Source organism: Felis catus, chromosome D4 (assembly GCF_018350175.1).
Source record: "Felis catus isolate Fca126 chromosome D4, F.catus_Fca126_mat1.0, whole genome shotgun sequence".
Taxonomy (NCBI): Eukaryota; Metazoa; Chordata; class Mammalia; order Carnivora; family Felidae; genus Felis; species Felis catus.
The window spans coordinates 69478320-69502291 of NC_058380.1; the positions used below are offsets into that span (position 1 = coordinate 69478320).

The following is a 23972-nucleotide window of genomic DNA, read 5'->3' on the forward strand; positions in this document are numbered from 1 at the left end:
CTGCTAAAGTTCAAGGAACACAGCCAGAGACAATAAACAAAAATGGAGCTGAGACGCTTCTTCTAAAGGCAGGAAAGAGGAGCCACAGCATAGTTGGGGCCACAGGTGGACATCTTTGATGGCATAAAAGGTAATGGAGAAAGGCCAATTTCACTTCCCTTCCCATAAACAGTGCAAACTATCAGACCAAGACACAAGGTATTGGTCAAGGGTATTAAGTCTACGCAGAACAAAATGAAGGCTACACTTTGGATAGCCAGCTAACAAGGCTGGTCCCTCACATGGAAATGAGCAAAAAACAAAAAAGATCCAACATTTTACTAGCTAGCACCACTATCTTAATGTAATGACAATAATTTGAATAGGAAAGGAACACAGGAGCAGGCCATTCATCAACTCTTAAATAATAAACGTAAAGTTACAGAAGTTGAAATACTACTGGCTTTGAATAGGAAGAGAGCCAAAAAAAAATTAATCATGGAGCTCACACGCCTCCTAGTGGCATTTCTAGGGATTACTGCCAGGGAAGGCTTCCTCTTCATCCACTTGGAGCCATCGGCCAGGATTCACTGTGACATGGTCACTGGATATCAGCTGAGAGCCTTCCACATACCGGGCTCTGGGATATGTGCCTTCATATATCTAGTCTCACTGATGCTCACACCAGATGACTATCACTAGATTCATTTTATAGACAATGAAGAAGCTCAAAAAGTTTAAATCACTTTTCCAAAGTTACCAAGCTAGTAAGGATTCCAACTAAGATCTGGGGAATTCCCAGTACAGGACTCCTTCCTCAACATCACACTGAGTACAAAGTGTTGAGGACACAGAGATGAATAAGATCCAGCCCCTGCTGGGCTGTTTGATCTTACTGTGTTCCCATATTTTAACTAGGCAGGCCGGCTCGTATTAAATAATCAGACACTAAGTCCTAAGTGCAGTTCGCACAGAGGCAGGAACTGAGTGAGGGCAGTCAATGTGCTCAGGGATCCCAGCCCTCCCCTACTCCAGGGCGTCCCAGATGAGAAACCAGGTGGAGCAGAGAGCTGGTGCATGAACTTCTCTGCTTATTAATGTTCATGGCTTGAAGAACAGCCTCCCTTCAGTCTGACATCTGGGTAAGAAACGAGGCCCTGGGCTCAGTAACTGTAAAAACAGACATCATTAACCAGCCTCAACCTTCAAACACTCCAAGTCAAGGCAGAGTCAAAAGAGAGTTAACAAGGCTTCCAATTTGTCTTTTACAGGGTTTGACATGTCAAGTCAAGGAAGATAGGAACCCTGTGGGAACTTGGTGCAGAGAAAGTCAGGCTATTATTTCGGCTTGTTGATAAGAGTGACAGGTTAAGAAATGACCATGGCCAAAGAAGACCTGGGCATCTATTTTCGCAAGGTACCAGAGTGCCATTTTCTGCCTGGCAGTAGTAGCAAACCATCCCACAAGAGAGAAAAGCAGTCACAGATTTCTTCAGGTGCTAGCTAGCCTTCCCTCACACATACATTACTTACACTGGGAATGAGGAAGTTCTTCTTTTGTTGATGCTTATAAATACATTTTATAGAAATAACATCATACTTTGGACACTATTTTGCGATTTTTTTTTTTAACCTATGTTGCAAATAATTTCTCATATTACTTAAATATCCCTCTCCCTCATTTTCTGGTAATTGCCGAGAGTTCCAATTTGTAGATATAATTAATCTTAAAGTATATAATTATTTCTATGTAGAAAAATAAATTCATGTGGCCTCAAATTTTTATTACAAAAATGTTTTGTAAAAATCCCTAAAGCTATTAAGTCTTTGCTACATTTTCATTCTCTACATTTAAGTCTATGTGTGATTCTTTTTTCCAAATATTTAGCCATGTAAGATAGAGGTGTCAGAACTGGGTTCAAATCTCAACTCTGCAATGTACAAACTGTGGACTTCAGGCTGGGCAGTGACTGCACTTTAAAGTGTCTGACTCATTCCCTTGTCTGTAATGAGTAATGATAGTGCATGCCTTCTGCAGCAAGACATAAATAAATAATGGATAATGCTCAATAAATGTTAGTTATTTGTACTTTTCCCTAATTAATTCAAAATACTACCTTTATCCCACTCCAGCTCTGTATACCTACTTGTGTTTTTTTCTGAGGTTTCTATTCTGTTCCATTTCTCTGATTACTTTTGCACCTGTATTATACTGTTTTAGTTACTTTATAATTGGTTTCAATAAAGCTGGGGTATGCCTCTCCTTGGTATTCTTCTTTTTCATATGTTTCTGAGCTTTTCTCACTTTATTCTCCCAACGTATTTGAGAACCATTTTTGCCAAGTTCAAAAGGCAGCTTTTATTCTGTAATCACAATTAAAGTTATGGCCCTCTTTTTAACAGAAAATCCTCAAATCAAGTAATCAGAGACTATCTCATTTACTCCATTCTTTCATGCCTCTCTATAACATGTTATAGTTTTTTCACACAAGCCCTGCATATTTCTCAGATTTATTCCTTTTTTAAAACCTTTTTCTATTGCTATTGTGTTTAGGACCTAGACCTTCATGCCATTATATTTTCTAGCTCTTTTTGCTGGTGTTCATCCATTCATACATGCACTCAAAAATATCCATGAAACTCTTACTAAGAGCCAGGCACTGGATGAAGGGCTTAGGATACATTTGTGAATTAAACACTCACACTCTCTCTCTCTCTCCCTCCCTCTCTCATACACACACACACACACACACACACACACACACACACACACACACACACACCTGCCTTGTGAAGCTTACATTCTAGTGTCAGGGAGACAGAAAATAAAAACAAATATGATCAATGTGGGTAATATATTTTAGGACATTAAGTACTATAAGGGGGAGAAAAGGCAGAGTAAGAGGAATCAGTTGTTTTGGGTAGAGCACAATTCTAACTTGGGTGGTTACAGTAAGCTTCATTGATGTGTCTGTGAGAGAAGATGCAAAGCAAGTGAGGTAGAGCTACCCAGGGCAGTGTTCTAAACAGAAGTTGCGGCCAGTGCAAAGGCCCTGAGTGGTGCACACGGCCAGCATGGAAAAGCAAGGAAACAATGTAAATAGCAAAGCCAGAGATTTTTATATAGTGCTTTGAGGATATGACTCAGTACCCACACCATCAGTGAAATCTTGGAAAAGGCAGCACCCACAAAGACATGCTTTGGCCTCAACAGTCTTAGTTTCTTAGGAAGCACCACCATCCACACCTGGATTAAATCTTAATGACTCTGAACCAAAGACCCCTCTCTCTTAGCCCTCGAAACCAACATTGCTCAGTGTGGATGCCATTGGTGTTTGGGGCAGAACAATTCTCCATTGTGCAGGACTACCTCATGTTCTGCGTACTGTGGGACAATTAGAATCCCTATGCCCTGCCTGTTAAATGCCCACAACACCCACAATTGTCACTGTGACAATCAGTGTAACCCCAAACATTTTCCAAATACCTCCCAGCTGAGAACCCCATGTGGTCCTAGTCAGGAACCATTATCTTAGGCAAATCTTGGTATCACAGTTTTGCTGACTTATTCATGAAAAGGCATACCATGTTGGTGACTCAATGGGGAGCCCAGTGCTTCACGTACCAGCCACGTTTGCAGGAAAACTGACGTGATGCTTTGAAAAATGGAGTTTAGAGTAGTGAAGAAACTTGTTGAAGGTGACACAGCTGGTAAGTGAAAGAATCAAGACATAAGCCCAGATCTTCTGGCTCCTTTTACACATATATAACTAAACTATCAGCAATTCTATATTCACTCAGCTTATTTCATACTCAATAAAACTTTTCACATAAAGAGGGAGACAAAGGGTAAAAATAGACCTAATCCTATGTAATTTAACATTATTAATAATACAGCATTAATAATAGCTAATGGTTATTAAGGGTGTAATGCCAGGTACTGTGCTAACCAGCTTCCCTGAACTCCTTACTTACACTTCTACATTATAGGTATAGTTATAGCCACTCTTTCAAAATTTAGGGAAATAAGCTTAGAAAAGTAACTTTCTGTCACTCAGAAAGGCAGAGGTGGGGTTTGATATCCACAGCTAAACCCTTAACTATGAGACTACACACATTCAAATACTCATGCTTCCTTAATGTTTCTACAGAAGCAATTAATAAATTGTACAGGAATATTATATTATATTATATTATGTTATATATTATATATTATTTTCTAATAGGCTTTCATAAGAAATTCCAATCCAAAGTCTCTTTTTAAAAAGTTTTCTCTACAACAAATCAACCAGTCCAAACAACAGAAAACCAGAGTAGTGTCTAAAAGCTAATTTACTGGGGTGCCTGGGTAGCTCAGTCAGTTAAGCATCCAACTCAGCTCAGGTCATGATCTCACGGTTCATAGGTTTGAGCCCCACATAAGGCTCCGTGCTGACAGCTCAGAGCCTGGAGCCTGCTTTGGATTCTGTGTCTCCCTCTCTCTCTGCCCCTCCCCTACTTGCACTCTCTTTCTCTCAAAAATAAACTTTAACAAAGTTTTAAAAAATAAAAATAAAAGCTAAATTATCCCCTAATTATCATTAGGAAAGTGTTTGGTTGAATTTATGAGCACTTGAGAGTCAATGGTTGCCTTTTGCTAACTTTTAGGTTCTAAGTTATTTTTAAAAGCAAATCAAACTTAAAGCTTTTTATATGTCAAGCCATAGAGGTTTCACAGATGTCAAGTGGGTTTTGATGAACACTGCGGATGAGCTGTACTATGAATCAGTGCCATATGCTTTACACTTCCCTAGAAACACTGTACATCTGGATCTTAACAACAAGGGACAATGGCTTGCCAATATCCATCACTTTTTGCCAAACTGACAATATTTGAAAAAATCTTAAACCACACTAAAAGAGATCGGAATTCACCGTTTTCTACTAAGCCATTCAAGACACTTAACAGCTGGACTAAATCATAAAATATAAAATGTTCAAGTGAAAAAGTCACAGGAGAAACAGTTTGGGAGTTATTAAGTGCCAAAGGGACTTGAAAGATCACTTGGTCCAATCTTATCTCAACATTTTATGCATAAGGGAAATTATTTTTTAAATGCTTATGTGATTATTGTTTTTTTAAATGATTACATAACTTGTTAGCAGCAAAACTGAGATTGCTTAATATGTTTATCTGTTTGTTCATGTATTTGTAATTTTAACCCCCAAAACATTCCCAAAAAATTAGGATTAAAACAGAAAGATAACATTTGGTAAAGAGAGAGAGGGAAATAAGTGTATCAAAAGCCATAGCTAACAGGGCTAAGAGTTACTGTAATAAAACATTACATTTAGGGATGCCTGGGTGGCTCAGTAGGTTGAGCTTCCAACTCTTGATTTCAGCTCAGGTCATAAACTCACAGTCACGGGAATGAGCCCCATGTTGGGTTCCACACTAGGCACAGAGCCTGCTTGGGATTCTCTCTCTCCCTCCATCTCTCTGTCCCTCCTCTGCTTGCGCACACACACACACACACACACACACACACTTTCTCTCTCTCTCTCTCTCTCTCTCTCTCTCTCTCATAAATAAATAACCATTACATTTAACGTCAGCTATTTATACCATCCAAAGCCAAAAAAAAGAGAGGTTATTGATTCTTACTGCCTTATAAAGAAGACTGATTGATTACCCTTTTCAGGCAAAATAAGCATCTTCCTGATACTAATTTCTGGAAGGAATTTATCATTTGACACTTCATATGAGCGACACTGAAAATCATTCCTAATAGCATTCTCCACATTGATTCTACTAAAGATATACAGATCTCTTCCAATGATCACTTTTCATATTGACCATGAATGAAAGTCAAGGGCATGACATTAAACTATTACTTGCTGATGCTTTTTCCTTGCAGGTGGCTGAGTTAATGCAATCCAGGTATGCATGTTGATGCTGATTGGCCTTTATTGCTACGATGATAGAGCTTAGAGCACAGAGATGAATGGAAGAAATGTCATTCATATTTACTTCCTCAAACTGCAACAGCCCTGGCCTAGTGCTATAGAAGGACTGGATCAGTTTTCACTGAGATACACTCCGTGAAGTGAGACCCAAAAGTGTAGTGACTCCTTTAGTGGTTGACAAGATTTGTACCTTTTGGTGGCTATGTGTAACAAAATGTGAACATGAAAGTGACAAAAGATTTTGAAAACTCCTGACACTGTGGTAGTAATGTTCAGTAATCACCCCTAGTGAATCCAGCCTCCCTTAGGCAGTTCCCCTCCCATTCTGACTCCAGGCTCAGCCATGTAACTTGCTTTGACCAATGAGATTTGTCCTCAGATCACCATATGCAGAAGCCCAGGCTAACTTACTGGGGAATGAGAGTCCATATGAAGAAGAGCTGTCCCAGCTGAACAACCGGTTTGCCAGCCACCGGACACATGAGTGACGTCATCCTACACCATTCAGCTCCAGTCAGAACAGCTGACTACAGTCAACCACCAATTCATTAACAATAATAAAATGGTTGCTGTTGTTTTAAGCCATTAAGTTTTGGGGTGGTATTTCTACAGCAATGTGAACTGAAGCAAACACCCATTACAAGCAAATTCTGAAAGAGATTTGAAAATATACTGGTCATCTTAATCTCTAGATTGAGCGGTCCTATTCCCCCAGTTTACAAGTGAATGATGTCCCCATAATGTGTGGAAGTGCTGTACAGAACTCAAATGCATTATCCCATGGAAACTCTGACCTAGATGATGATGGAGTTCTTAGGCTGGTCCAAAAAGGTATATCACCAATATGAGATATTGTTTAAGAAATACATTAAGGTATAAAAATATTTAAGTAATTCTTATAATTAAAGTAGAAAGTGCAATTGAACAAGCAAATCTAAAATATGAATGATGGTGTTTGACAAAAATAAGTTCATTTTCAGATGTTTTCGTAATTACTTAAGCCAGTGGTTTCTGTGGTAAGCAGGATCCTATGTGGCTGTCAGTGATCCCCCACATCCTGGTATTCATGTCATTGTGGAATCCATTCCCTCTGTAGCATTGGCTGGGCCTAGTAACTTGCTTCTAACGAATAGAATATGGCAAAGCGAGGGCACGTTACTTCCATGATTAGGTTGCAAAAGACTGATTTCCATCTTGCTGGTCTCTCTCTATTGCCTTCTCAACTCGCACACTTTGATGAAGCAAGCCACCATATTAGAAAGGCTCACATGACAAGGCAATGAGGGTGGTCTTTGCCTACTAGCCATAAAAAACTGAAGCTCTCAATCCAACAGCCTATGAGAGATTGAATTCTACCAAAAACAATGTGAGTGATCTTAAAAGCAAAGCCTTCCTCAATAGACTGATGAAATGAGATCACAGCCCCAGATAACACCTTGAGAGCAGTCTTTTGAGAGATCCTAAAGCAGGGGGCTAGGTAATCCATCCTTAAAAAGTATGTTACTTTAAGCTGCTAAATTTTAAATTTAAGGTAATTTGTTACAGAGCAATAGATTACACACTTTGGCCTCCAAACCTGTATAAACATCAGAATCACATGGGGAGTTTTTGTGGGTTTTAGTCATAACTGAATTTTAAAATGTTATTTGTTTTTTTAAATTTTCTAAGTAAAAACATCCTAATTATTTAATTTTTTTTCCTAAAAAACCCACTTTCCTCTCCAAAAATAACCACTCTTACCAATTTGGAGCATATCCTTCCACATTTTTTAATGTAATTACATATTATATAATAGTATCGTACCATACACATTGTTCACCATCTTGTGCTTTTCAAATAACACTGTCTTAGATACCTTTCCATGTTGGCAAACATAGATCTATCACATTTATTTTTAACTTCTTCAGAGTATTCCATAAAATGAATGAACCATTAATTCATTTAATCATTTCCCTACCAAGAAACGCTTGTGGTTTTTTATTATAAATAATGCTTTAGTAAATATTCTCAAACATGCCTCTTTGTTCATACATCCAAATAAAGGATAAATACATTTTTTATTCTAACAGATTTGGCCAAAATGTTCTCCAAAAGGGCTGCATCAATAATCACTTATTGATGCAAAACATTAGTACATAATATTATACATATTAATTACCATTAACATAATAGTATATAATAATATAAATTTCCCTTCACCTTTATTAATAATAGATATTATAAGTATTTGTTATTCTTGCCAATCTGATGGATGAGAAATGTTATTTCACTTTTAATCATGTTTTATTACAATCTAATAACACTAAAGCAAAAGCATATGGATTTCATTTTCCCACACACAAATGAATCATGACCATAAGTATATTATACATGCCTCTAGGACTTAGGGAGTTTTTTATATTTATGGATAAAATAAAAAGAGAGATTTTTTTTCTGGGGTAACTGACATGTGTTAGAAGATACAGAAGAAGGAAAAGGATTATTTTTAAAAATGGGTACAGGGGTGCCTGGATGGCTCAGTTGGTTAAACATCTGACTTCAGCTCAGGTCATGATCTCATGGTTCATGAATTCAAGCCCCACATCAGGCTCTGTGCTGACAGCTCAGAGCCTGGGGCCTGCTTCAGATTCTGTGTCTCCCTCTCTCTGCCTCTCATCCTCTCTCTCACACTCGCTCACTCTCTCGCTCTCTCTCAAAAGTAAATAAACATTTAAAAAAATTTTAATTAAAAATGGGTACAGAAGTAAAGTAAACCATGGACACTAGGAGGAGAATGAGGTATTTGGCTAGGGGGGCAAAGGAGGTGAAGGCGCAATGACAACCCACCAAGTGTTAAGAGTCAAACTGGTCAGCTTGGGAGGAGGACGGTGTTGGCATGGGAAAGATATTTGTTCACTCAGGTGTTTAAAACTGTGGACTTTGAAAATGCCTATATTTGTTTCTTGGGTCTATACTTGTCTGTATCAGTGATCCTTGAACTGATTCCTCTGAAGAAACTATGTGCTCAAATAAAGCCTAGCAAGAGCAACTTTTTTTTTTTTTTATCATCTGAAGGAAGGATGAAATATAGTATTTCTAATATCACAGCAGTTCTTCAAGGTACCTGCTATTCTCCTCAATTTACAGATGGGGCAACTGAGATTAAGTAACTTCGTCCAATTTTACAGTCAATAACTAGCAGAGCAAACGCATGAACCCAAGGATGTCTGGTACCAACACCCTCATTTTTTCTACCTGGCTCTGCTGTCTCCAGTCAGAAAAACTTGGCCCTGATGCTGGTGTTTCTTCATTCATGCCATTACCTTGGGAATACCATTGGATTTCCCTCTCTTTGGAAGAAAGAGGTAAATCAGATCATCTATGGGGTTTCTTCCAAATCTAACATTATTTGACTCATTTACTATCTCCTGGATTACAACGTTGAATTAGGACTGTATAGAGAGAAAGCTTTCATCTGGAGACTAATTTTGTACCACAAATGTGCCTTTTACAGATACAGTTCCAGAAAGATATTTCTTGCTCCTAAAGGAGAAGGAAATCCTAAGTTTGGGTATGGGAATCGGAGCAGGACACGGAGGCAGCTCCAAGAGAGCCTTGTTCCAGGAAGAAGGAAGTTTTTAGAAGACTCTGACATTCAGTATGATGAAACAGGGTTTGGTCAAGCTTATATAAGATAAAAAGAAGAGAAGGGAAGAACAAAAGAGCTATTTTTTTTTGAAACTCTGATGAAAACTCACTTAATTACATTCATTTTGATAAAGTCAGTTTTTCAATTACTATTATCTACTGGGAACCATTTCCTAGAATGACTATGAAGTCTCCCCTTATGCAAAATTGGAAACTGGAAATTAAGAATGAGAAAATGACACTGTTTTCTGTGACAAAAAAGAAAGCCACAGTTCATCTCTTTTAATGTGACAATTTTTTCTCATTATAATAACAGCATATATACATTACAGAAAATTGAAAATGGACAAAAATTAAAGATATCTTATAATCCTACCACTTGATCGTATACGTGTTCCCCTTTATTTTCATATGCACATGTTTTTAAAACAAAATTGGGATTCTAGCATATATGCAGAGTTGCACTTGCATTTTTTAATTCAATACTATAAAAAGAGCATTTTCTCAAGTCATTAGAAATTCTTCAGGAATGCCTGGGGGCTTCAGTCAGTTAAGCATCTGACTTCAGCCCAGGTCATGATCTCACAGTTCATGAGTTCAAGCCCCACATTGGGCTCTCTGCTGTCAGTGCAGAGCTCACTTCGGATCCTCTCTCTCTGTCTCTCTCTCTCTCTGTCTGTCTCTCTCTCTCTCTCTCTCTCTCTGCCCCTCCCCTGCTCATGATCTCCCCCTCTCCCTCTCAAAAAATGAATAAACATTAAAAAAAATTATAAAGAAGTTCTTCAAAAATAGCATTTTTAATGGCTGTAGGATATTGTGCATTTTGAGTGTGCCATGATTTACTGAATAATTCTCCTGCTGGGGGGCGGAAGACAACATACCCACATGTCTAACAAATGACAGAAGCCAGATAACTCTGGCATTTTGTGTTCTTGTTACGTCTTTGATATGTAACAAACTACCCCAAAACTTAGTGACTTAAAACAATGCAACATTTATTTCTTTCATGAATCTGCAACTTGGGTAGGACTTGGTGATGGCAGGTTGCATCAACAGGGTAGGGTCAACAGCTGAGGGCTCATCTCATTTCATCTAAAGGCTCTCTCATTTAATGTCTGGCAATGGAAGCTGCCTGTTAGGTGAGACTTGAACTGGTCCTGTCAGCTCAAGTACCCACACATGGCTTCTCCCTGTGGCCTGCGCCTCCCTACAACATGGCAGCTTGGGTTCCAAGAAGTTGTATAGCCTTTCCAAACCTAGCCTGAGAAGTCAGGTAGCAACCCCTCTGGCATGTCCCATTAGTTAGAAGTGCGTCTAAAGGGAAGCCCATATTCAAAAGCAGTTTAGGCTCCACCTTTGGAAGGGTGGTGTCAAATAAACTGTAAACTTGTTTTAAAACCACCATTTTCAATACTACCACAAAAGCTTCATATTAGAGTCCTTTCTGGAAGCCAAACCACCTAGCCCAGGGAGTGTACATTCCTCTCCTTCTCAGCCCAGGCCAGACTTTAGGCTTCCTGGAGGAAAGATCTGAGGACTTTGCAGATAGGGTTGTGTTAGAGTTAACCATGGCTCTTGAATCCAAAGCTAGAAAGCAGGAAGGATCTTGCCTCGACGTATAAGCTTCTCCTTCTCTTGCCCCATACTAAAGACCTGTCACCCAGCAAAGCTCTAGGATTTTAGTTCCCACTCTTCCAGAAGCTTCTTCCAGTCCTATCAAGTTAGATTCATGGGCCCAACTTCTGGGGCACCGATAACATAACTTAAACCATAAGCTCACAAGGGCATTATGCTTAGGGAAATAAGTCAGACTGAGAAAGACAAATACCATGTGATTTCACTCATATGGGGACTCTAAAAAAATAAAATATACAAACAAAAAACAGAAGCAGTTTTTGAAGTCCTATAAATACAAAGAACAAACTGATGGAAGGGGGTGGAGGCATGGGCAAAATGGGTAAAAGGGAATGGGAGATATAGGCTTCCAGTTATGGAATGAATAAATCACAGGAATAAAAGGCACAGCCTAGGGAACAGTCAATATGATAATAGCATCGTATGGTGATAGACAGTAGCTACACTAGTGGTGAACACAGCATAACTATACAGATGCTGAATCACTGTTATACACCCAAAACTAATACCACATTATGTGTCAACCAAACTCATATAAAAAAAAGTTTTAAGTCAGAAAACACAATAAACTAAAACGAAAAAGACGAAAAAAAAACCACCATAATCTCATGCCCCCTAGTTTGCTGAGACCCCTCTTCACCCACGTAGCCTTCATATGGTCCCAGGCCTCACCACACCCATGATATAAGTCAACTCAGGCAAGCAAAACTGTCTTCTGCAACCTCTCCTTCTTCTCCACCAAAGGACTGGTAAGGCTGGCTAAGCCAAGTCTGATCCCTGGGACAGGCTCTGCACATGCAGTTCTTCCTTCTAGAGCTTTCAGACTACTATCATAGCCAGCAACCCCTCCCAGGGACTGGTGCAGGAACCATATCTCTTCTCATTCCCCTCCCTACAAGCACACAGACAGGTAGACTAAGAAAGCCCTCTGACTCAGAGTGGTATTGAATGAGGAAACGCCCATCACATTGGGTAAGTTACAACTCCCCACCCCACACCCTTTTCCCCAAGATTTCAGGCTTTATGAGGGGCCCAAGTGGTGGTTCTGAAGACAGCAGATTAGGGCAGGGTGTGTGACCAGCAGGTCTAGTGAGAAGGCCACCAATCTGGGGCAGGAGGCAGCTGACAGGAGTTAGGAGAATAGGCCAGGGGAAGTAGGTGACACAGGCTGAGGGGAAAAGGAATAGGAACACTTTACAGAGAAGCTGAAATCTGAGGTGCACTCTGAAGGAGGAATAGGAAATACCACATCAGAGTAATTACCTTTCATAATCCCAGTTTGCCTATAAATGGCCAATCTGCTTTGAACTATGCTAATAGTCTTTGGTCTCACTCATTTTAAAGCCTCTTCATCTTGGGACAGGGTCATTGTGAAATACACCTTTAAAACGTAAGCAATATAACTGGGGATTACAAATGGATTTGTAAGTTTGAATCCCCAGTTATATTGCTTACGTTTTAAAGATCACAGATGATCTTTCCTAGCCAAAAAAAGAAAACATTTTCTCTGAGCAGGTGACATCACAAAACAACTCTTGATTGAATGCTCTGGAAAGGAGAACTATTCCCCCACATTACCTTTCTATATCTCTCAGTTACAAAGAAAGTTTTACCAATAGGTCTCTGATTCTAGTAAAGGAAATCTTCAGAATATTATTTCTGGATGATTATATTTTAGGTCAACTCCTTCATCCATGAGCCTGGTGAAGCTTTTTTCTTTGAACCTAGAAATCACCATCCCCTCCCTTTTGTTTCCCCCTGCTAAGTTTCAAGAGTTTAAGACTTCGTGGTTTGGATTTCATTCCAAGTTCACACTGTGCAGAGAGAGGCCCGGTGGGAGCATAAGTTGGCAAAATAGATCTCTGTTCCTGAAATTAAGCAACTGTTACAAACATCTGAGCTTCCACACTGGTGCTGTTGAAAGGGCATTTTCATATCACAAGTGGAGACTTCCCTGCTGGGCAGTGGGCGGAGAGTAGAGATCTGGGGATGACCAGATGAGAGACCCAGATGAAACCTTTTCATCCCCAGAACCTTTTTATCCACACCCCACCACCCCTAACCTCTTTAGATTTGCTGGGCCTGTCATTTGAGACTAAGTCATATAGACAAATTCAAAGTTCACTCAGGGACGTGGGTAAGAAAACAAAACACACATTCTTCTCACCAAAGTCTTTTCCCAGACTCTGGGATATAGCCTGGCACACAGTAGGCATCCAACAAAGTTTATGAAAGGAAGGAAAAAGAAGGTAGGAAGGGAGGGAAGGAGGGAGGAGGAAGGAAAGGAAAAAGACAAAACAGAGGGGCAGAGGAAGGGAGAGAAGAGATAAAGGAAGAAGCAGGGAGAAAAGAGATTTTGAAGTGATTTTGAATAAATGCTTATATATTCACACACACTGTGTTTTCTAATAAATGAATTATAAATGAAGGTGAGGACTTATGCAGCATACACTGTGCTAAACTTCATTATACACACTAAAACCATAAGAGACAAAAACCGTTATTAACCCCAGTTTACAAATGAGAAAACCAAGGTTAGAGAGACTAAGTAACTTGTCCGAAATCCCACACCTAATGAGTGAGAGGCCAGAATTTGGACTTAGATCTGATAAGAGTCTGACTGATTAATTCCTACCTTCCTTCCTTCCTTTTCTTTCCTCTGCTATACCTCCTCAAGACACCAGAATGCTTTGTTTCTCTTTTCTTCACTCTTTTAAAGCATGTTGACCACCCCACGGGCACACACGTGTAAGCCTTATTAGCAATAAGCAATCACATGGCTCAAAGAGTTCATACACCAGAATCCAAGGTTTCCCATCTCATAGGCTAGGTGGGCTGACAAAGAGTCAGGCTGGCTCGTGCATGTCAAAACTGAGGGAGTAGCACTCTACACAAAAGAAATAATATTGTGAAGTTCTTAAAGCAGGAATAAATCTTTCAGGAACTGAGAGCACCCAGTGTGACTCTAGTGACATGGACAGTGAGACCAGTGGGAGCCAGGGGCCACCATCATAAAGATCCAACTCAGAATGCAAAAGGAGATGGCACAAAAACAGACACTCAGATCAATGGAACAGAATAGAGAGCCCAGAAATGGACCCACAAATGTATGGCCAACGAATCTTTGACAAAGTAGGAAAGAATATCCAGTGGAATAAAGACAGTCTCTTCAGCAAGTGGTACTGGGAAAACTGGACAGCGACATTTAGAAGAATGAACCTGGACCACTTTCTTACACCATACACAAACATAAACTCAAAATGGATGAAAGACCCCAATGTAAGGCAGGGAGCCATCAAAATCCTCGAGTAGAAAGCAGGCAAAAACCTCTTTGATCTTGGCCGCCGCAACTTCTTACTCAACACGTCTCCAGAGGCAAGGGAAACAAAAGCAAAAATGAACTACTGGGACCTCATCAAAATAAAAAGCTTCTGCACAGCGAAGGAAACAATCAGCAAAACTAAAAGGCAACCAACAGAATGGGAGAAGATTATTTGCAAATGACATATCAGATAAAGGGTTAGTATCCAAAATCTATAAAGAACTTATCAAACTCAACACCCAAAAAACAAATAATCCAGTGAAGAAATGGGCAAAAGACATGCATAGACACTTCTCCAAAGAAGACATCCAGATGGCCAACTGACACATGAAAACATGCTCCACATCACTCATCATCAGGGAAATACACATCAAAACCACAATGAGATACCACCTCACACCTGTCAGAATGGCTAACATTAGCAACTCAGGCAACAACAGATGTTGGCGACGATGTAGAGAGAGAGAATCTCTTTTGCACCGCTGGTGGGAATGCAAACTGGTGCAGCCACTCTGGAAAACAGTATGGAGGTTCCTCAAAAAATGAAAAATGTAACTACCCTACGACCCCACAATTGCATTACTAGGTATTTATCCAAGGGACACAGGTATGCTTATTTGAAGGGACACATGCACCCCAATGTTTATAGCAGCTCCGTATTGAGCATGGGGCCTGCTTGGGATTCCCTCCCTCTGCCCCTCTCCCCAGTGCTTGCTCTCCCCCCCCTCCCATCTCTCTCAAATAAAAAAAAAATTTTTAATAAACAATTTTTTTTTTCAAAATAAGAAAGGCATTCCAGGCAGAGAGCACAGCATGGAAAAAAGCATGGAAGCATAAAACAGCATATTCCCTTTAGGAAACTCACCAAAGTTTTGTAAAAAGGGAGCATAGGGCCAGGGTGGGAGTCAGAGAAAAAGTAGTGGGGAGGAGGATCAGGGGCTAGGGTCCAGCACAAGCCCACAAAGACCTTGTATGTCATCTTGCAGGGATTGTACTTTTCCTGAGGGAATGGGAAGCCATGGAAAATTATTGAGCAGGGGGACTTTCCTTTTAAAATGATCACACTTGATGAGAAGGGAGAAACACTGAGGGTCAATTAGAAGGGAAAAATATAGACTATCGATCTCTAATCTAAGCGATCGGAGATCCTCCAGCCATTACAATCCAGTTTTGAGCAGCTGCCCTCAGTCCATGGCATCTCACAAAGGCTTAGCTCAGAGCAGTCTTCTCAGTCCTACTAGAAGCCAAAGATCCCTGGGGAGAGAGGTGACTGCAGGAAACCATAAAGGAGCTCTGGTGAAAACCCAACTGAGAAGAAATCTCAGAGTCCTGTATTGCTTCTACTCAGTAAGCTCCTCCCAGGGCAGCTCTGCTGTTCGCAAAGTCCCTCCAGGCTTATCCCCTGGGATCCTCTTCTGCATCCCTGAGGTTGCTCATTTCCTGCCCTCTCCATGCTCTTCACGAGGCTCAGTATGGTGTGGCAGAAAGAACACAATTTTGCCCAGGAGACTAATGACCTAGATTCCAAAGTCCCAGTTCCAAACTTATTAACTACTCTCCATCCCTGGGCCTCGGTTTCCCTGTTTATACTCCCACCTCCCTCAAAGAAAATAGATGAGAAAGAGCTTTATAGAATATCAAGCACCATTAAAGGAGAAGAAATCTACTACCCACATCAGAAAGTTTTTGTACTGGATTTTAAATCTGCCTGATGCAGAGTTGTTTTTTTCATCCCACAGCATGGGTGCTCAAAAAGGACCATGCTATAGAGACTATGGACTTTTCCAGAAGAACAGTTGTGAATCATGGGGCTCACCATAGTTGTTCTGATGCTTCCGCTTCATTTAACAGTCCAGACCACTTAAGTCTCACAAGAAGAAGAAATAGACTCAAGTCATTTCCTCCAGATCTCTTGGAATTTAGGGGACTGTCCCTTCTTCCAGTGCCAAGGACTCAGCTGTAGAGAGAGAACCCTGCCATCCTAAGTCACAGATGAGCCAAAGGCTATTCTGCAAAGGGAGGTCAGCTTCCTTGCAAGAAGGAAACCAGGGCCTGAGTACAAGTAGGCATTGTCTGCCCCCTGGGGTCTGGCAGGAAGGAGTCTGAGTGGGCACAGGAGTGGGCTGAAGGCTCTGGCAGCATGGGCAGCAGCCTCTGTGGTGAGGAGGGAGGCACGGAGTTGTGTGTGAGAGCTGGGCTTACAATGTAGGCATTGTTCCCTCCCCGCGCTACATCTGCTCCCCTAAGGGTGGAGGGCAGAGAAGAATGGAGTTGGGGAGCATCTGCCAGGGTCCGGGGAGAGAACTGTGCACTGCTCATTTAGAGGAAAGGGAACTATTGAGCAGGGCCCACCCATAAGCAGACCTGGCAAAGGTCAGAGATGCATCAGAAAAGTACTGACTTCCTCTGCCACAGCTCCCTCCCACCTCAGTCTCTTTGATCCTTTCTCTTAGTTCTATCATTTCATACCGTGCTGTGCTTTGCGTACTGTGGTAATTTATTTATTTTACTTTTTAGTATCTAAGCATTTCTTTTGCACACTTCAGAATATCCCTCAGTATCTTTTAATATATTAGGTCTATTATATTGACCTTTAAAATCATAAAATTCAATTCTGGTAAGTTTGCCCTCAAATCTGCATATACTCATTGTCACTGATGATTCTATCTTCTGAAAAAGAACTTGGTGATATGGAACAAAAAGAATAAAAATGTCTATCCTCTTTCAACTAACTCATCTAAGTATGCTATGTGCTAATACTTATGATTATCATCAATGCTCCTCAAAATCCTATGAGGTATGAATTAGTATAAGTCAAGTTTACAGGTGAGAAAACTGTAGATCATTGACATGCAGTAATTCGCACAAGATCACACTGGTAGTAGATCAAAGATCAATCCTAGGTCTCTGACTCTAACCCAGTGTTTCTTCCGAAACTAGCCTTCCCACATCACCCAGTAATCCCACTCTGGGGATTTTTGCTGAGGAATTTTGCATTTTGATTATAAAATCAAATATAAAAAAATGTTCACTGAATTATTGAAAATGAGAGCAAAAAATGGAAACAATCTAAACATCCAATTATAGAATAAATTAAGCAAACTGTGGCAAATCCACTAGAAACACTATCACTCAACCATGAGAAATGAAAAATGCCACAGATTACAGAAACATAGAAACTTTCCATAACTGAAAAATGTGTGTGTGTATCATTTTGCACACAACTGTGCAAAAGTTTACCTATGTAAAGATGGACAGGCAGAAAGTCAAAGTGAAAGTATTATTTACAGGGAAATACAATTCTGACTATATATTTTTTTTCTTCACAGGTGTTTTTTTTTCTTTACAGGTGTTATTGATTAACAATAAACAAGTAATTTTGCTTCATAGAAACAAACATAAAATGAAAAGTTTTTTTCAAGCTAAGATTTTTTTTTTTTTTACTTTCACACTCATAGAAGATCTTTCATAATTTATCGCTTTCTTTTGGAACCTTAGCATATATCAAAATCAGGCTGTAGTTGCCACTGCCTTCGACCACATTAATGGTGCTATAAACAATCCTTTGGCATTCAACCACTCTGGGAAAAGAGGGGTGAAAACAGTGGAAAGCAACTGGAACCCTGCCATAGCTTCTGGACAGACAGGGGACCCCTATGGAAAGGTGCCTGCTCATTCACAGGGTCATTTGCTCTCAGGGCCTCGGCTATTCCCAGTCCGTAAACATTCTGAGACTTCCAGTGTTTTAAATGGAGACTATTTTGGTCACAAGGAGTTGATGGGGGGTGGGAGGGAGGGGAGGGTGGGTGATGGGTATTGAGGAGGGCACCTGTTGGGATGAGCATTGGGTGTTGTATGGAAACTAATTTGACAAATTTCATTTTTTTTTTAATTTTTTTAATTTAAAAATTTTAAAAATTTTTAAAAAGGAGCAAGAATTTTGGTCACAAGGAGCAAGAATCCACTTAGACTAGCTCAAATTATGTGGGAGTTGATTATAAGATTACTAGTGACACTTCCAAAGCACCCCAGCCTCGTGGGACTATGGAAGCCATGGAACCCAGAGCTTATCTCTGCTCCTTGCTTCTCTTCTCTCCTCCCTCTCCCTCTCTTCTCTCTTTTCCTCTCTGTACCTCTCCCTCTCTGTCTCCAGCCTGGATCCTTCTCCTCATTCAACAATTCATAGGAGATGCAACCCTAGTCACACACCCCGATACCAGCATTTTCCTCTTTTTCAACCCAGCTTCCTCTGTTCTCCCCTCCCCACCCATAGGACCTCGGAAAAAAATCAGGTTCTCTCACAAAAAACAGGGTACCAGTCTGATGAGAACAAGGATTTAGCAGAAGAGTGCTCAGTGCAAACCCCAAAGGGGAGGTGATGGTCAAGGAGGCTGATGCAAGAACACTATCCTGTCAGAAGAAACCAAGACTGGGTAAAAAGTCAGGAGTTGAGGAAAAAACCCAGGGCAACAATCTAGAGGGCAGAAAAAGAATATCCTCAAAGTCAACAGAAAAAGGAGTAAGTCAGTAAATGTGAACAGGGTCACAGTTAAGTCAATGTGACAGTGCTTCCACTTGTTAGCCCAGGCTGTGCGGTGCTGGGGCATACCATAGGGTGCCAAGTGCCAGCTCAGACTTCAGGGGAAATCAGGGAGTTAAGAGGTAAAAGCAATAAAAAAGAGACCACGAGTATTTGTTAGACAGCATCAAATGACCAAACACAACAAAACTAGCGGGTAGAAAACCTGGCTCAGCCACTAATTTGCCAAGCGATCTTGAGTAAATCATTCTCCTCTTTGGGTCTCAGTTTCCCCATCTATAATGTGAAGATATTGGACTAAAGAACTCTTAAGGTCCCTAAAGCAATGACCCTTCGGGCAGTGGTGTGCTAATGTCAGCTCCTACCAGATCATGAGAACCAACTATTCAATTTGGAGGAACTTTGTGGCTTGTTAAACACGGCTGTTATAAAAAATTAAATAATATACATTAACAGTTAAATAAATAATATTAAAACCCAACAGTAAAAAAATTCAAATTTTACTGTTATCTATGCTGGAGCCAGTAAACTTTTTCTGCAAAGGGACAAATACTAAATACTTTAGGTTGTGAGAGTCACAGATAGTCTCTGTCATATATTGTTTTTTTTAACAATGCTTTAAAAAATTAAAAACCAATCTTAGCTCACAGGCTGCACAATAACAGGCCATGTGTCAGATGTGGCCTACAGGCCATCACTTGCCAATCACTGATCTATGATCTTGAGGTTACTTACACCTATTTCGCTCATATGGTGGAGACTCTATATAATTGTGTGCTATTGCATGTCTCTGTCCAACTCCATTTTCAGTGATCTCACATTAGTAGCTTAAAATGAGCTATGATGATGGGACAGCTGGGTGTCTCAGTCAGCTGGGCGTCCGACTTCGGGTCAGGTCATGATCTCACGGTTTGTGAGTTTGAGCCCCACATCGGGCTCTGTGCTGACAGCTCAGAGCTTGGAGCCTGCTTTGGATTCTGCATCTCCCTCTCTCTCTGTCCCTCCCCCACTTGTGTTCTTTCTCTCTCTCTCTCTCTCAAAAATAAACATTTTAAAAAATCTTTTTAATCAGCTGTGGTGAAAGTATCTATACTACAGAAATGGGTAAACACTGCAAATCAGGGCTCCTCTTCCCAGAGAGCCGGTCAGTAAACGTTTACCAGCACACCACTGCCTTGAGGTCACTACGGGAAAGAATCATAGAAAACTGGGGCGCCTGGGTGGCTCAGTCGGTTAAGCACCTGACTTTGACTCAGGTCATGATCTCGCGGTCCGTGAGTTTGAGCCCCGCTTCGGGCTCTGTGCTGACAGCTCAGAGCCTGGAGCCTGCTTCGGATTCTCTGTCTCCCTCTCTCTCTGCCCCTCCCCCACTCATGCTCTGTCTCTCTCACTTTCAAAAATGAATAAATGTTAAAAAAAAAAAAAAAGAATCATAGAAAACTGATGTGCTTTACCAATTCACCCAGAAATGCTGACAGAGAAGCAAAATGTAAAGGAAAAATGCAGTCCACGGAGTCAGAGGAAAAGAAAGACAGGAACACCCAGCCAGGTATGTCTGGTCATGGCTTAATTAACAGGTGGTCTTTTATGACCACCCTCAGAATTCAGGCTTGCTTTTCTGTGACTGAGACGTATCCTATTTTTCTCTTCTCTCACTTTGAAAACACTATTTCTGGCTTTGCTGCTGCCCCAGACAGTAACAAAGCAGCTGAGGTCTGCCCAGAAGTTGCCAGGGACAGACAGCATACAAAGGGTTCATGGCTGTGAGGGAGACAAGCAAATGCCATAAAGAAAGGCAGTTTTGTGTAGAGCAGCCACCTCTGCTATTCTGGTGTGGATTTGGGGCTTCTCTTAAAATAGAACAATAAACGTGCAGGTCTAGACTAAGCAGCAATTTTGGTTTTAGGGAAAGCTGATACCCAGCAGGATGAGGATAACCCCGAGAAAGTTTGTTTTCAGCAATTTGGGCTCAATTAACCAGGAAAAGTGCCTGGCAAGGAACAAAACACAACCCAAACCAGGAGGATGCCTTCAGGGCATTTATGAGATGACCCTCCTACAAATAGCCTGACTGTAAACTCTTTCTTTGGGGAAATGAAGTGTAGCCTTAACAGTTTTAGAAGAAATTGTTTCTGTGACCTATTCCTCTCTCCAAGTCCCAGGAAAATCCACCCTGAGCATGTATACTACCTCTCACCCTCCTGCTCTGCTTCTCCTAGCTGGTCATAAGGAAAACTAATAGAAACCAGAAAAAAGTGGTATCTTTCCCCAAATCCCAGTTCCCTAATTCAAACAGCACAAAATACTGGGTAAATGGAGGGGTGGAGAAAGCAAGGTTTGATAGGGGAGGTGAATGAAGACAGTCATGGTTAGAGATAGTTGCATGGACAAAGGGACCCTAGAAGTGACCCTTGAAGAAACGGGCAGAGCATAAAAGGAAAAAGCATTTCAGACAAAGGCAATGGAGCAGGTAAATGCAAAACATGGTTGTTATATTAAAAGGTATTCAAGGTCCCACACCTAGAAAGAGCTTCTCAGTGTTTCCTCAAAGTCTCTGTCTGGTTCAGCCTACTCACCTCCACTGCAGCCTCCATTGTGTCCATCAGGGTGACCCATAAGTCCTACAAGGTGTCCACCTCTGGCCCCTGGGCCTTCAGCTGCTGTTCATACACAAGTGTGCCTGACACCCACATTGGTTCCTCAGTCCTCTCACAGGTGGGCATCAGTATGAGTGTGGTCAGGGGCTACAGCAGGGCCACGGGTATATACAACATCACAGCTGTCTCAGTAAAACAGAGCCTGCTGAGCCCATTTAAGCTGGGAGTAGACTCCAACACCCAGGCCATGCCCACTCAGGATAAGGAGCAGATCAAGAGCCAAAATAACAACTCCACAAAACAATTCCTTTATCAACAAAGTGTAGAACCTAGAGCAGCAGAACCAGTTACAGAGACCAAGTGGAGTCTCTCACAGGACCAGAAAATGGCTCAGAGCAACATGAACAACATGTTCAAGAGCTGCATCAACAGCCTTGGGCAGCAGCTGAACACAGTAGCCCAGAAGAAGCTGAAGCTGGAGACAGAACCTGGCAACATTCAGGGGCTGGTGGAGGACGTCACGAATAAGAATAAGGAAGAGATCAAAGATCAAAGAGCTTGCAGAGATGGAGAATGAATTTGTCCTTGTCAAAAAGGCTGGGGATGAAGCTTACATGAATAAGGCAAATTTGGAGTCCCACCTGGAGTGGCTCCCCAACAAGATTGACTCCCTAAGACTGCTGTATGAAGAAGAAAACCAAGAGCCTCAGTCGCAGATCTCTGACACCTCCATGGTCCTCTTCATGGGCAACAGCCACTCCCTGGACCAGAAGGCGTCAACACGGAGGTCAAGGCCCAGTACAAGGAGATTACTAACCATAGCCAGGCGAAGGCTGAGACCACGTACCAGGTCAAGTACAAGGAACTGCAGACACTGGCTGGGAAGCACGGGGATAACCCCTATCGTACAAAGATGGAGATTTCTGAGATGAATCGGAACATCAGACAATTCCATGTTTAGATCTAGACCCTCAAAGGCCAAAAAGGGCTTTCGTGAAGGCCTCCATCACTGAGGCTGAACAGTGCGGGTAGCTTGTCATTAAGGACACCAATGCCAAGCTGGCTGAGCTGGAGGCTGCCCTGAAGCAAGCCAAGAAGGACATGGTATGGACAGGATCCAGGTACTGCATGAGTACCAGAAGCTCATGAACATCAAGCTGTCCCTGAACATCAAGATCTGCTTGAGGGTGAGGAGAGCTGGATGGAATCTGAGATGCAGAACATGAGGATCCATACAAAGATGACGAGCAGATACTCAGGTAGGCTGAGCTCAGTCTATCCCCATAGACTCAAGAGCCCTGGCCTCAACTATAGCCTGAGCTCCTTCCAGTCCAGCTTCAGCTCTGGCAGGGACTCCAGCTCCTTCCGCTGCTCAGCTACTCCAAAGCCATGGTTGGGAAGAAGATCGAGACCTGGAATGGGAAGCTGGTGTCTAAGTCACCTGAGGTCTTATCCAAGTGAGCAGTCACTGACGTTCCCCCTCCCCCAGCCACCCTTCCCCTGTGGCTGCCACAGGAGAGCCTTTGGGGGAATGTGCAGGGGAGTGACTGGGAACAGGAGACCCACCTGAGGCTCAGCCCCAGTCCTCATTCTACCCTTAGGAGTAGTCTACTGCCTGGGTATCTTCTCTTGCCCATGGCCCTAACTAAAAGTCAATTCAAGTGTCTTTTCTTAAAGAAAGATTCAGCTGGCTCTGCAAAAAAAAAAAAAAAAAAAAAAAAAGCTCAAACTCATTAGTCATGAAAGAAGTTCAAATTAAAACCCACAGTGAGGTAGAAAGCCACGAGAGAACATACCTCCTATCCCAACAATGAGAGAAAACCAATCTATAAAATCATAACTCCCCTTGAGCCCATGACAAGACAATCAGGAGATCTGAATTCCTAAGAATGACAAGCCCTGCCACACAGACACAGTACGCAAGAACAGTTCCACCTTTGCCAGAGCCTCTTTGGAGCAAGAGGGTAAGAAGAAAAGAGCTAGCACTGCAAAAAATTCTTAAGAGCAAAGTGTGCGTTGGCACGAAGTTAAGAATCCACGGGAACCTCAGACACAAGAGAAATTCATGTTCCCAAGCTTTTTTCCGCAATCTCTACCAGGTACTCAGAAAAAAGACTGAGGCAGTCAGGACAGCTGAGAGAGAGTCCTCACTGGCCTGCAGGCATGAAACACTGCCCATTTTCCAGAACTTTCTCTCATAAGAAGTCAAAACCTTCTAGGCTTTGTTTGAAGTCAAAACCACTAGGGAAGGAGTAGACGGGCTAAGATCCTCTGTCTGCAGAAGGGATAGGAACACAGCCATCTGCCTCTGGGGAAGAAGTGGGAA

At 41.5% G+C, this 23972-nt stretch overlaps 1 pseudogene; it reads left to right on the forward strand.

Moving 5' to 3' along the window:
* Positions 1-1360: 1360 nt before the first annotated feature.
* On the forward strand, positions 1361-23107 carry LOC101088626 (annotated as a pseudogene).
* The last annotated feature ends 865 nt before the right edge of the window (positions 23108-23972 follow it).